This window comes from Monodelphis domestica, chromosome 5 (assembly GCF_027887165.1).
Source record: "Monodelphis domestica isolate mMonDom1 chromosome 5, mMonDom1.pri, whole genome shotgun sequence".
Taxonomy (NCBI): Eukaryota; Metazoa; Chordata; class Mammalia; order Didelphimorphia; family Didelphidae; genus Monodelphis; species Monodelphis domestica.
Window position 1 is genome coordinate 252,191,038 of NC_077231.1, and position 13,926 is coordinate 252,204,963.

General features: G+C 37.6%; 1 long non-coding RNA gene across 1 annotated transcript; it reads left to right on the forward strand.

Annotated features, from left to right (window-relative positions):
* Positions 1-1,550: 1,550 nt before the first annotated feature.
* LOC103102135 (uncharacterized) lies at positions 1,551-13,311 on the forward strand. Its single transcript, XR_473342.3, has 4 exons — positions 1,551-1,750; positions 8,435-8,500; positions 11,267-11,438; positions 13,122-13,311. It is a non-coding gene; the product is annotated as an uncharacterized LOC103102135 (long non-coding RNA).
* The last annotated feature ends 615 nt before the right edge of the window (positions 13,312-13,926 follow it).

The window sequence follows — 13,926 nt, forward strand, 5'->3', positions numbered from 1 at the left end:
TGATTCAGGCCACCAGTCTGTATATAAACATATGGATTTTGTTTCCAAAAGAGTTGAAATTTTCTGACCTCAGACACTTCCTAGTTGTATGACCGTGGGCAAGTCACTTAACCCCCATTGCCTAGCCCTTATCACTCTTCTGCCTTGGAACCAATACACGGTATTGATTTTAAGACAGAAGATGAGCATTTTAAAAAGACAAATATTTCATTAATGAATGAAATTGGTTTCCTTTGTATTTTATGCATTTAAAAAACTTATTCTGAGAAGCATCCTTAGGGGTCACCAACCTGACAAAGGGGTCTATGACACACATACAAAAGGGGGTTATGATCTAATCAAATCCTTTCTATTCCTTACCCTAAACTCCACCCTACAGATGCAAAAAAGTGAAATTCCTAGAGACTGTAACTTATTCCTGGTCATGTAAGGTAAGATGCATAAATGAGATCTTTTAACTTGGGCCCCTTTGTGACAGCTTATCTAATACCCATGAAATGTTTGCAACCACTGTCCTCTGCTTAAACAGAGTCCCTGTCTTCTAGAAGTTGCCATGCTATTATTACCAAGGTAGTCACTGGGAAAGGAAGCTCAGGAGCCTGTTGTTTTCTCCTTCATGGTTGACTTAGTTAGGCCAGTGCTGATAGAAATATATATGTTGTACCAAGCTAGGCTTGAGTTATTTACTACTTCATCCACGAGATGCTATTTTGTGGGATCATAAATATTTTGAAAAATAATGTGTGCATACAGCAGCATCTTATCTTTGCCCTTTGAGCATACTGTGTACCCACTTCGATAATGAAGATCTAAACAACAGCTTTGGCTTCTGCAAAGGCATACATGCCAAGAGGTTTTACAGTTTTTTATAAGATAAGAATTTCCCTGATGCTAGAGGAAATGAAACTGTTTCTCCATCATGATTGTGGCAAAGGGTACTTTTAAAACTGATTATTTCTTTGAAAAAAGCAAAAAAGCAAAATGTAATAATTTTCAATTAATATATTTAAAATTCTTCCCTAGATCAGGGTTTTTTAGTCTTTTTGTTATGTGTCATGGACCCCACCATTAATCTGGTGATACCTGCAAACCCTTTCCTCAAAAAAAGGTTTTTAAATATATAAAATAAAATTCATACTATTACAAAAAGAAAGCAATTATATTGGAATGAATTAACAAAGTATTTTTAAAACAAATTCACAGACAAGACACCAGGTTAAGAACCTCTGCCCTAGATATACATCATTGACCCTTGGGAGGAATGTAAGGAGGTAAGGCAAGAGAAGATGGTGGCTTGATTTCAGAAATACACAGAACCAAAAGAATGTTGAAATATGGAATTAGAGGACTCAGATATAGACTATCTATAAACTCAGGACAGAATGGGGGTGCTTGAAGCATCTAGTCAATTAGACCTACTTCAAGATGAACCTTATAAAAGGTATGCCTCAATTGGCAAAAGCATATGAGCAAGATGTGATCAGAGAAAGAAATCCAAGTTATTCTTAGCCCTATGAAAAATGCTCCAAATCACCAATGTGACAGTTTTTGCACTCAAGGAAGAGTGGCAGGCGGAAGGGCTGCTGGATCTTTTCTACTCAATGGGGGAGGGACCCCAGGAGGTCTGGAATCTTGAGAAGCAAGAAGATTCTGACTGAGATTTCAGTTAGGTCTCTCAATCTTGAAAAGCCTGGGAGAGAGGGTTGGCCAAGACTTTCTCCTGAGGAGTTACTCATCTTTTCCTCTCCTGGTAACAGGATATCCTTCCCCCCACCAATTCCCAATTGAAGTGACAGCTGAAGAAGACATTGAGCCTCTGTCAAACTTATCTCACAGCTCCTGGTGCCCTGGGTCTGAACTGTGCCAGTTGGGCCAAGACTAGGTCAAGCCAAACCTGACTCTCTCAGGGGGCCCAAGGCTGCCAAGGCCTGGGTTCCCCAAATCAAGGAGGGAGAGAAAAGGGGTAGTTAGAGTAGGGACACCTTCCCCCCCCCTTTCCTCACCAATGCCCTTCCCATCAGCCATTTCTTTGTGTTACCCTAGCTGACTTAGATTATAATAAAATTGTTGTCTTTTCCCAAAGTGACTCAAGTGAGCCAGCTTGAGGGGGAGAGTAATCTCCCTGAGAAGAAAACTTTAGATTCTAGTAGTGGAGGAAGTCAAGAGCCAATTTAGGGAAGCAGTCATAGCTGAGGAGGGAAGGTTGAAGGGGGAAACTACTCACTCCCTCTCTTCTCTCTCTGGGCCAGTTTCAAATACCAGCTGCCTTTCCTGGACTCTGCTTTGAAGGGGAAGATATCCATTCCTCCTCTATCCCTTTTACCACCAACTAATTCCACCATTACACCAATTAGAGAAGGTCAAATTAAAAGTAGTTTTTACTTTATACCACCAAATTAGCAAAGATGACCAAAACAAAAAAAAAAGGAAAATTTAAAAATTTGAAGGGGCTACTGGCAAATAGATAAATTAATGTATTGCTTGAAGAGCTGTAAACTGACCCAGCCATTCTGTAAAACTATACCCAAAGGGCTATAAAACTGTGCATACTCTTTGACCCAAGGGCACCACTACTAGTCCTGTGCCCCAAAGAGATCTAAAAAGGGGGAAAGGACCCCTTTATACAAAAATACTTATATTTCTATTTGTGGTGATAAAGAACTAGAAACTAAGTGGGTGTCCCCTTTGGAGGAATGGTTAAATAAATTGTAACACATATTTAATAGAATACTTTAAAATATGAAGTAAGAGACAGAATCAAAGAAACCTGGAAAGGTTTATATTGATGCAAAATGAAATGAGAAGAACCAGAAGAACAATTTCTATAACAACATTAGAAAGATTAAACAGTTTTGAAAGACTTTAGAACTATGATCCAGGCAACGATTAACCATTATTCAAGATAATATGATAGATAATAAAATGATAGGGCACACTACCCACAGCATGAATGTGTAATTAGAAATCTTGAACCCTTGGACTTCATCTCCCACAATCCTTTTTTTCTTAATCCTCACATTTGTGTCGCTACATGTATAGATAAGTTCTGTAACTCTGCCCTTTTGATTCTTACTGCTATGGTGCTCTGCACTCTCTTGACACTCATGTTTGCTGTCCCAGGAATTTTTTCCTTTACTGAGGCTATTATTTTCCTTTTGCTTCAAGTTACTACTAATAAACTTTATAAAATATAATACCTGGAGTATTTGAATATTCATTTTAATCTTACATGACAGAGAGATGATAGTCTCAGGATACAAAATAATGCATATGTGATTTTGGACCTGATCAATGCAATAATTTACTTTGCTTGACTATGCATATTTCTTAAAAGAGTATTGTTTTTCTCTTTTTAATGGGGAAAGGAAATAAAATGGAGAGAACTCAATTTTTTTCTTAATTGAAAAAAAATTAAATTACATTTTTAGAAAGAATCTTAAAAATGGCAGATTTGACAAATTGAAGCTAAATCTTTCAATGGTTTCAAATTCACTGGATCCAGTCCTGTAAACACAGCCATGGAGCCTTGGCTTATTGGTCAAACACAAACAAGGGGTTTATCAGCACCTCCAAAGAATTAATATGTAGTCCACACCAAATGAAGTGAATCACAAGTGGATAGACTCTTGAAATGCATAAAAACCAACCCCCAGATCGTAATGAAAGAATGTGATGACAGACAAGTTATAACATACAGTCAGCCAATTTATGAATGGGGTATTTGGCTTACAAGTTTTGGACATGGGGAGAATTATGTTGCTCAATTTACAACTTATTAAAGAAGGAGCAAAGCCATCAATGCAGATGGCTGGTTTGACATCAGAAAATTCTGAAAGAGAAGATATTTACAGAGTTTCAGCTGAGCAAGCTATCACCTAACACTTAACTCACATTTTCTCTATTCTTGGCCATTAGGATAGGGTGAATTTTCACCTGGGATAGAGTCTGCACCATTCTGAGGCAGCCAAGACTTTTCACTCTAGTATCTGCAAAAGTCTCTCTCTAGAATTAGCCTGGTTCATCTGGCATTAAAGTAATTACTTTTTCACATGGAGCAAGTTCATTCAAAACAGTTGCCTAACACATGCAGAATGGAATGCCTGGTTTCTGAAGTATCCAGTCTGAGGCTCATGAAGTTGTTTTATGCTCTTAGATAGTTTTATTTCCCCAAATACAATGGAGAAGTGGATGTTGATTCAAATGCCTGGTATTTTGAATGTACTCAATGATATCTTCCCATAACGAAAAAACTATAAAGACAAATGCCCAGTATTTTGAATCTACTCAATGCTATCTTCTTATAACAAAAAAAATATCATATAAAGAGGCACCAAGACATATTTCAGAGTAAGAGAAAAAGGCCAACCATCATGGCTCCATTGGGCTTGGGAGTCTTATCTTCTTCCACAAAGAGCATAAATCCTTCCTACCATCCATTATACATGTTAAAGACCCATGGAAACCAACTTGAACCTGATTGAATGTACATCTGATTCATGACATTGTGCCTTGAGCCCTCTATTGGGAAATGTAGTCATCAAGACAGAGGAGAGCCTCTGAAAAAATCCTAGTAATCTGGGAAACAGCCACATGGCCATGGAAGTTGGCTTGAAGAGGTTGGGACAGACAGCAAAGCCAAATTAGGTTGGCAGTAACAAGACCAGAATCCTATCATGTCTCTTCCACTAATTGGTTTTATCAGTCGGTTAAGCCTCTTGCTGCCTTATTTTTGTCATCTGTAAGATGAGGAATAATAAGCCTCAGCTCTATCAACATTTTCTAGATATGAGTCAGCTATTAATCTGATTGAAAATTTCTGCAACATTGAGTCACATGTCCTGAAAATACAGATACTGTCATTTCTTAAACCAAGAACGTTGAGGGCTAAATATGCTGTAATTCTAAACAATTACCCCCAAATCTCCTAAAAGACTTGACTTACACTATGAATCTAAAAATCTGAAAGAATCTTTATCTTCTACAAGATGAAGCCACCGAAGGTCTGGAGGACAATATCTGAAGGTGAAATGTGACATGCAAATCACTGGTCCTTCTTTGGACTTAGTCTTTCACAGGGTTGTTTTCTGCATTTACTAGCTGGCTATGAAAAAGAGTTACCATCCTGAACCTTTTCCTTCATTTAAGAAAGGATCCCTGTGTGGTGGGTGGAATTTCCTTTATTTTAATCTGCTTGAAAAATCTGGAATGGCCCCTCTGGTTCATTTCTGGAGTGTGAGTCTTTGACAAAGAGGCCAAAAATGACTTTATGCCTTAAAGGGTTTCTGCGAGGTGCCTGTAATTACTTTTTCACATGCTGAAAGTGAATGCCAAGCAGTTGCTTAGTGCGTGGGGGAACTGAATTTCATAGAGAGCAAACTCCTAAATGGAGAATAGCCATGATCTGTTTCAAACCTGTGTAAGGTACGCAGCATGACATAGGTCCCTGCCACATGCACACCATTTGCAAATGCTCTTTGATGGGTGATTAATGGAAAGTGTGAACAGTTCTGTGGCACTCTCTAAGACTGCTTAGCAAAGCTCAGCTTTCTCCCATTTGTCTGGTTTGACTCTGGCCTGGGTGAGAGTCCTCTTAAACAGACATTTAATATTTCAAAGTAATAGGTCGGATGAGGTCTCATATTTATAACACTGGAATGAGACTTGGAGCTAATGATGATTTATTGGTCAATGCTGATTGTAATAAAGCTATTCTTCACCTTTGGAAATTCACTTATAATTTAGGTCAGAAGATAAACTACTCAAGCTCTGTGTTGTTCTTAGTTCAACTGCACAGGGAAATTTTAGTGAGCTTCCCTGAGGTATGCAATATTGGAAGGGGGTATTTTTTTCTCTCTCAGATATTGAGGGGAAATATTGACTTTTTAGGAAGGATTCAAAAAAGTACCAGGGTGATTCGGAAATTTCTGTCAGGTCTTGGCATAGAAATCTATAAATGGAATGGCAGGAGGGAGTTACCTTGGGGGTAATCTTCCCATTGTTTTATATACCCTTCCTTGGCCTCCTGTCAGATTCCTTTCTCTACTATGAAGAAGGATGTGGCAAACCTGATTAGGATTCAGGGGACAGATAGGAAATGGAAATGTTGGGGAATATGATGGATCTATGAGGAAAAGTTAAAAGGAGTAGCGATTGCTTTGCCTAGAGAAGAAAAAAATCGAGAGGTGAATTACATGAGTCTTCAAGGATGTAAAGGGCCCCAACACAGAGGATTAGTCCTAGCTGTTCTCTGTTCCCCAAAGGAGAGATCAAAAGAAAACAGGCTCACGCTGCTGCACCAGGGGCTTAAGTTACAGATAGGGAAGAATTTCCTGACTGTGGGACTTGTTAAACATTGGAATGAGCTACCAAGGGAGGTTGTGCAATCTCTTTCCTTGGCAGCCTTTAAGAATGTGATAGATTCTTATCTATTAGAAATCGAGGGGGAAAGATTGGAGGAAGGGAGGGAGGAAGAAAGAGAACCAGATGACCTCTCAAAGTCCCTTCCAGCCACAGGATTTTCTGATTCACTAATAACCTGCCCTTAAAAGGTTTGGGAAGATAAATATTTAAAAAATTAACAGAACTCCCAAGGGATTCTGTTCTTTGCCTCTTTTCCCTCTTGGAATTTATGCCAGTACTTTGATAAACTAAGTATTTTCTTTCTGGGAGGCCTCTGCATCTTGAGGGCAAACCAACATCTTCCATTTGCTTTCATTCAAAATAAGATCACCCTCCCTCTGGATTTTTAGCTCAAGCAAACATGGAGAGCAGGAAGAAAGGGATTGGAGGCTTTGACTCAAAGTGAACATTTTATTCCTTTACAAACTAAATCCCCATAAAGACTGACATTCCAGATATTAATTGTTCTTATTCACCTAGGTCAAGAATTCTTCATCTTTATGGGGTTATTAATCCTGGTGGAATAGACTCTTCTTAGAATTAGTTGTTGCTCAGTCCTTTTCAATCCTGTCTGACTATTCATGAGCCCCTTTGGGATTTTGTTGGCAAAGACACTGGAGTGGTTTGCTATTTCCCTCTCCAGCTCATTTTACAGGTGAGGAAATTGAGGCAAACAGGATGAAGCAACTTATTCAGGGTCACAGAGTAAGTGTCTGAGACCAAATTTGAACTCACAAAGTTAAGTCTTCTACACAACAAGACCAACACTTTCTCAATGATACCACCTAGTTCCTAGCTTCTCAAAATAACATCACTTAAAATACATAGGATTATAAAAGAAAATAATTATATTTAAAGCTGTAATTTTATCCCATCCAAGTTCTTGGACCCCCTGAAATCCACAAACCCTAGTTTGAGAGCTCCTGGTCTAGATGACCAAAAATCACATCAGAAAAATTGTGACATATATAGGTTATTTTCAAGAAAGTTAGAATGGGGGTAACTATTTGTTTAAAAATAAATAAATAAAAATAGAATTTTAATTTTATTGTTTTAAAATCAGTTTCACATGGACACCATTTGAAAGATTTGGATACTGCCCTTCCATAGCATTCTAGGTATTGTTGAAATGCAAAGAAAAGTATTGACTCTCCTTACTTTCAATTCTGGTGCTTTCAAATAAATTGCAAGATATTTCTTATAAAGACAATAGAGATGAGTAACACATATAAATTGTGGTTTTCACAGATAGAATACTTTGCCTTGATAAACACCTCTTGAATAGAGAGTGAGGAAAAATTTTAACTTCTCATCAAATTTCCCTTGCCTTTCTGGGTCACTTTCAACCCAGTACAATGTCCCCATGTCTCTTGACTAGTTAGGCTATTTTTGTTCATTAAAACCAATGACCCAGTCTGCAGTAAATGAGTCTCTAGTAAGCTTGGTCAGTCACACATTTTGTGTCTTTTAAAATAAAGAGTTAATAGTAACTTCAAGCTCTTGCTGTCTTCCTTTCTGAGTAGCGCTGATGCATGGTGCCCTTAGGGAGTGGTTATTATCTATTCTATCATAGTTTTTGTTGGGGGTACAATATGTGGTTTTCCCTTGACAGCTGGAAAATTATGTTGTGGCAGGAAGGACATTATTCTGCCTGTCTTGAAATGCTTTTCCTAAGGGATCTTGAGCTGAGGTAGTGTTGGTAAAAATAAAAAACCAACCGAGAATTTTTTTTTAATTCTTTAACTTGCTCATCTTATGAAATAGATATTATATGAATATGAGTCAGATCCTTTCTCTGAGGTTTGTGATGATAATATGGAGATGACTTGGAGTTTTCAGAGGTTTCACAAAAGGAATAGCAAGCTCTGACAAGCCCTTCCAAGCTGTTCTATAGCTTCCAGAATGGGTCTTAACTTAAACTGTTTTCTGAAGTCCAGTCTAGTTAAGTTGGTGGAAAATCATCACTTAAAGTTTGGCAATGTCACGAATAATTTCTTTTTTTTCCTTTTCTTTGGTCATCCATAAAATATCCTAGTAAGAGTGTTGCAATCAGCAAATATATGAGAGGATCCTATCCTGATGAAACCACAGGCACCATGAGGTATTGAAATATGGGTGAATGCAAGAAAGTTTGGGACTCACTTTGATTCTATGTGGGAAACTGCTGCTGCTGAAGAATCAAAAATGAAGTCCTCTGTTTGGCTTTTAAAGCACTATACAAATTAGCCCCAATTTTTTCCCAGCCCCACTGGACATTACTCTCTCTCTGTCTCTCTCTGTCTCTCTCTCTGTCTCTGTCTCTCTCTGTCTCTGTCTCTGTCTCTCTCTCTCTCTGTCTCTGTCTCTCTGTCTCTCTCTGTCTCTGTCTCTCTCTGTCTCTGTGTCTCTGTCTCTCTCTGTCTCTCTCTGTCTCTGTCTCTCTCTCTCTCTCTCTCTCTCTCTCTCTGTCTCTCTCTCTCTCTGTTTCTGTCTCTGTCTCTCTGTCTCTCTGTCTCTCTCTCTCTCTCTCTCTCTCTCTCTCTCTCTCTCTCTCTCTCTCTCTCTCTCTCTCTCTCTCTCTCCTCTCTCTCTGTATCTCTCTCTCTCCCTCTCCCTCTCTCTCATTCTATCATCCACCCAAACTAGCTTTCTCTTGCTTCCTCACACATGGCACACTATCTCCCATCTTTGTGTTTTTGCTTTGGCTATCCCATCCTTAGAATAGACCCTATCAGCAATCCTTCCCTTCCTTCAAGGAATAACAGCTCAAGCACCACCATAGACTCCTAATCCTCTCAACCACTGATGCCTCCCTCTCAGATTTCCTTGTATTTAACTACTTTATATTTATTCTCATTATTATTATTCTACATATACTTGTGCCCTTGTCTTCACTATTTGTGAAGTAGGGCTTTGAAGTAGGGATTAATTAATTTAATGCATTTTATCCCCAGTTAGCACAGTGCCTGGCACAAAGTAGGCATTTAGTAAAAGCTTGTAGATTGATTGGTAGAAGGGAATAGATTATTTATCTTGATATTTCTCTTTTTCAGCTTCCTTTTAGTGTGTTATCTTCTCCCATTACACTGTAAGATCCTTGATTATATTTCTTTTTTTTATTTGCATCCCCAATACTTAGGATGATGCCTAGCACATAGCAAGCACTTAACAAATATTTATTGAATTGAGATGAGTGTAGTCCTTGATGGGGTAAAGGGGATTATAAATCATGACTTCTCATTTTGTGTCATTTGTGGTCCAGGTTCTTCCTTAACTCAACCATAAAGAAGTTGCCCAAAGTTCTGGAGTTCTTCTGATTTTTTACTATTCCATGCATAACAGTAATACTCATCTAGCTCTTACCCACCCCTACTCATTTCCCTTGTCACATGATCAGTCCACTTCCTTTTTTTAGTCTCATATGTCCTTGAAAGGTATTTCACACAGCTTCTCTAGCACATCATTTTCTTTAATCTATTCCTGACTACTAAATTCATTATGCATCTCTCCATTGATCATTGGCCATTTTGATTCTTCTCCATTCATAGTATTTCATGATTCTCAGATATATAGCATATATATGTATCAAACTCAAATATATATATATATATATGAATATATTTCTAAAATATCTAAACCATATAAAAGGATACCTGAAGGTAGCATATTGGTTTAAAAATTACATATTATCATGATCTGTGTTCTATTGTGTTTTAATTTAGTTGGTTAAATATTTCCCAATTACATTTTAATCTGGTTAGGACAGCACTTTGGAAGGTGGCTGGACTCAAAGCTGTAGGCGTAAGTGCTCCATGCCTTGCTCTGGGACAGTGTAGTAATACTATGGTAATATTCTAGTCCATAAGAAGAAATAATTCTATTTGCCATTGGGTGTCAAACAGAAGAGAAGGGAAGGAGGCATGCTCTCCTGTGGAGTCCTGGAAATTAGTTCCTTGATCCTGATTAGAAGAATCTTTTAAAGTCATACAAAACTATAAGCCCTTGACCAAGGGCATCTATTGTGCTAGCTTTCTGTGCCTTTTTGACTCATTTATTTTTTTAAAGTCTTTCTCACAAGTGTACCTTACAATGAGCTGAATTACACTGGTCCCTATTTTGTTTATCATTTTGCTATTTTGGGAGATAATATTATGTTTTCATCACTAATACCATTAAGATGATGTTTCCCTAATGATGCTTCTGAATGATTTGCCCAGTCACAAAGTTAGTGTCTGTACCCAAATTTGAACTCAATCTTCCAGTCTTCTATACCTCAATCCAAAAGAAAATTTTGAAGACCATAAAGCTTTACCTCACAACACCTGAATTTGGAAAGTTTGGGAGAATTTGTATGTCTTCTATAGACAGAAACAATGGCACCTACCACATAGTTAGCAAGAATAATTAACTAAAGCAGAAAACTACCAGATGGCAGATTTCCTACTACCTTTCCTGTAGCCACTCCCAGGATGAATTCCTCCCCAGCTGTGTCTCATGGTCTCCATATTCCTCTTACCACCCATAAGACCTGGACTGTCTTCAAGGTCTCCCTTCCCTCCTAACATTCAACTAAATTTGTCTTATTATTGTTTAAATGGCAGCTATGACTTTTATAGGTAGAGGGCTAAGAATAACAACTACTCACATTTACATATGGGGTGTTAAACTTTACAAAGTACTTTTCTCAAAGCAATGCCCAGTTCGCTCTGGAATTTATACCTTACTTGTAAAATGAATTAGTTGACCCTTAGAATGGAAACTCCTTGAGGTCAAGAGTTATTTCATTTTTGTCTTTTTCTCACCAGCAGCTAGCATAGTCTGGCACATAGTAAGAGCTCAATAAATTGAAATGATCGTGAAAGTTTCGTCCATTGTTAAATTTCTTTAGAGGAAAAGAAGAATAAGAAGAGGGCCTAAAAGGGAAGTGACATAAAAGGGGATGGAAGAAAGTCACAACAGAATGAATAGGAAATGACCAAATGGAGTAAAGAAAATGAGAGGGTCAGCGAAGAAAATGAAGATCAGTTGAGATCAGCTGAGGGAGCCTGAAAGAATAAAAGGTAATGTGGTAAAAAATAAATAAATAAATAACAATAAAATAAAATAAAATGGGGCAAAGGGAGAATGTGGGAAAATGGGGATACTAAAGCACTACTGGTAGAGTTATTAAACTACTCCAACCATTCTGAAGAAAACTATGTCCCAAAAGCTATAAAGCTGTGCACACTCTTTAACCTAGCAATATCACTACTAGATCTGTATCTCAAAGAAAATGGAAAAGGACCTATATGTACAATAATATTTATAGAAGCTCTTTCTATGGTAACAAAGAATTAAATATTAAAGGGATGCTCATCAATTGGGAAAAACTAAACAAGTTGTGGTATATGATTACAATGGAATGATATTATTCTATAAGAAATGACAAGCAGGATGGTTTCAGTAAAACCTGGGAAGATTTATTTGATCTGATACAAAGAGAAGAGAGTAGAACTAGAACAATCCACAGAGTAACAGCAATATTGTAACAAAGATCAACTATAAAAGTCTTAGTTATTCTGCTCAATACAACTCCAAATGCCCCACAATGAAAAGTGCTATCTACCTTCATCTTTCTCTTCTTCCTGATCCTAGCTGTTCATGTTTCAAATTTCTTTTAACAGAGATCATAGGAAAAATTTAACACCAACAAAAATATGTCTAGGATAATGATAGGCAGAACTCCACCAAATGGCAGGGGGCATACTATCTGAACATGGATTGATCCCTACTACTGGCATCTGAATGGTCCCTTTTCTTCCCTCATCTCTCAGGCTACCACAGTCCAGGTCCCCAGCCTCACAAAATCTGTCAAACAGTTTACCTCACTTTTACCTCCTCACGTCTCAGAGAGATATCAACAATATTCTCATAAATTTTTGACATTTGGCTCTTTAGAAGAAAAAATAGATACATGAATGGATACTTAGATGGATGGATGGATGGATAGATAGATAGATAGATAGATAGATAGATAGATAGATAGATAGATAGATAGATAGATGGATGGATGGATGGATGGATGGATGGATAGATGGATGGATGGATGGATGGATGGATGGATGGATGGATGGATGGATGGATGGATGGATGGATAGATGGATGGATGGATGGATGGATGGATGGATGGATGGATGGATGGATGGATGAAGAGAGAGAGAGAGAGAGAGAGAGAGAGAGAGAGAGAGAGAGAGAGAGAGAGATGGATGGATACATAGATAGATGGATAGATAGACTAACAGATAGACCCATAGAGAGACACATCCATAGACTGATAGACTAACAGACAGACTAAAAGACAGAGCGATAGACAGACAGAGTTATGTGTATATATTTGTAAATATATATTCAAGATACACTTTTAGGCTTATATCTGCATTATTAATAGTTTTTCTATCACTTTATAATCCTTAATTTAATAATCTGAGTTCTCTTCTTCTCTTACCTGGGCATACAGTCCACACTAATTTCCCAAACTGTCAGGGTTAGGTGTCATGTGTGGCAGGAAGTTGACTAATATAAGCCAAGCTTCAAAGATGCTTCTAATGTCTTTGATGTTAGTTATGCAAGGGAGCATCTTTCCTTGATCCATTATAAATATCACATGCTTATTTTAATAAATTGATGCTTGGAGTTGTTGCTAGGGAGTTTGCAGGTCATCATTAACAAAGTGAATTCACCAATCTGTTCTTGGTTTCTCCCAGGTGTCCTGATCCACGATGGCTCATAAGGATTACAGCAGGACTTGAGTGAAAATGAGGGCTGCTCATCAGGAAACAGCTATACTCATGAACATTAATAGCAACAACAGAGAAAGAGTTGTTTGGGGGTAAGGGAGAAATTCTGGCATTTTCCAAAGCTTATTTTGTCAATGCTGTTTTAAACAATTTTAAAGAAATATTCTTGGTAGTGATTTTTTTCAAGTCAGCATTGAAACAGGGTGTTCTGGTGCATAGCAGGAACTTTATAAATGTTTACTGATTGATTAAGTGAAGGTTCTTAGGATCATAGAGATTAAAGGTCAGTAAGATCAACTCCCTCATTTTATAGATAAGGGAACCCTGGGATCATGCAATGTCTAAGGCAGGATTCAAACCCAAGTTTTCTCTACTCCAAGTCCAGCACTCTAACTACTATACCACACTGCTTCTCAGAACATCAGAGGAAACTCTCCAAAATTTTTTAAATTTAATGTAGTTTTAAAATAGATCATTCTGATCTTAGGTGTATTTGCTGTTTGTCACACATCTATGAAGCTGTATTTTATATTATCTGACAGGGCTTGAGAAAGAATGGATCTAATCTAATTTCTTCCCTAAATTGTCATTTTAAAATTAAGTCATTGAAGCCAAGAAAAAATTAAGTGATTTTTCCAAGGTCACATAGATAGAAAGTGCCAATGTTATAACAGAGGTGGGATTTGAATCCAAATCTGGATTCCAAAGCTAGCACTTATATTTCTTCCATTATATATAAAGTGTTTTGCAAATCTCAAAGCACTACTATTAT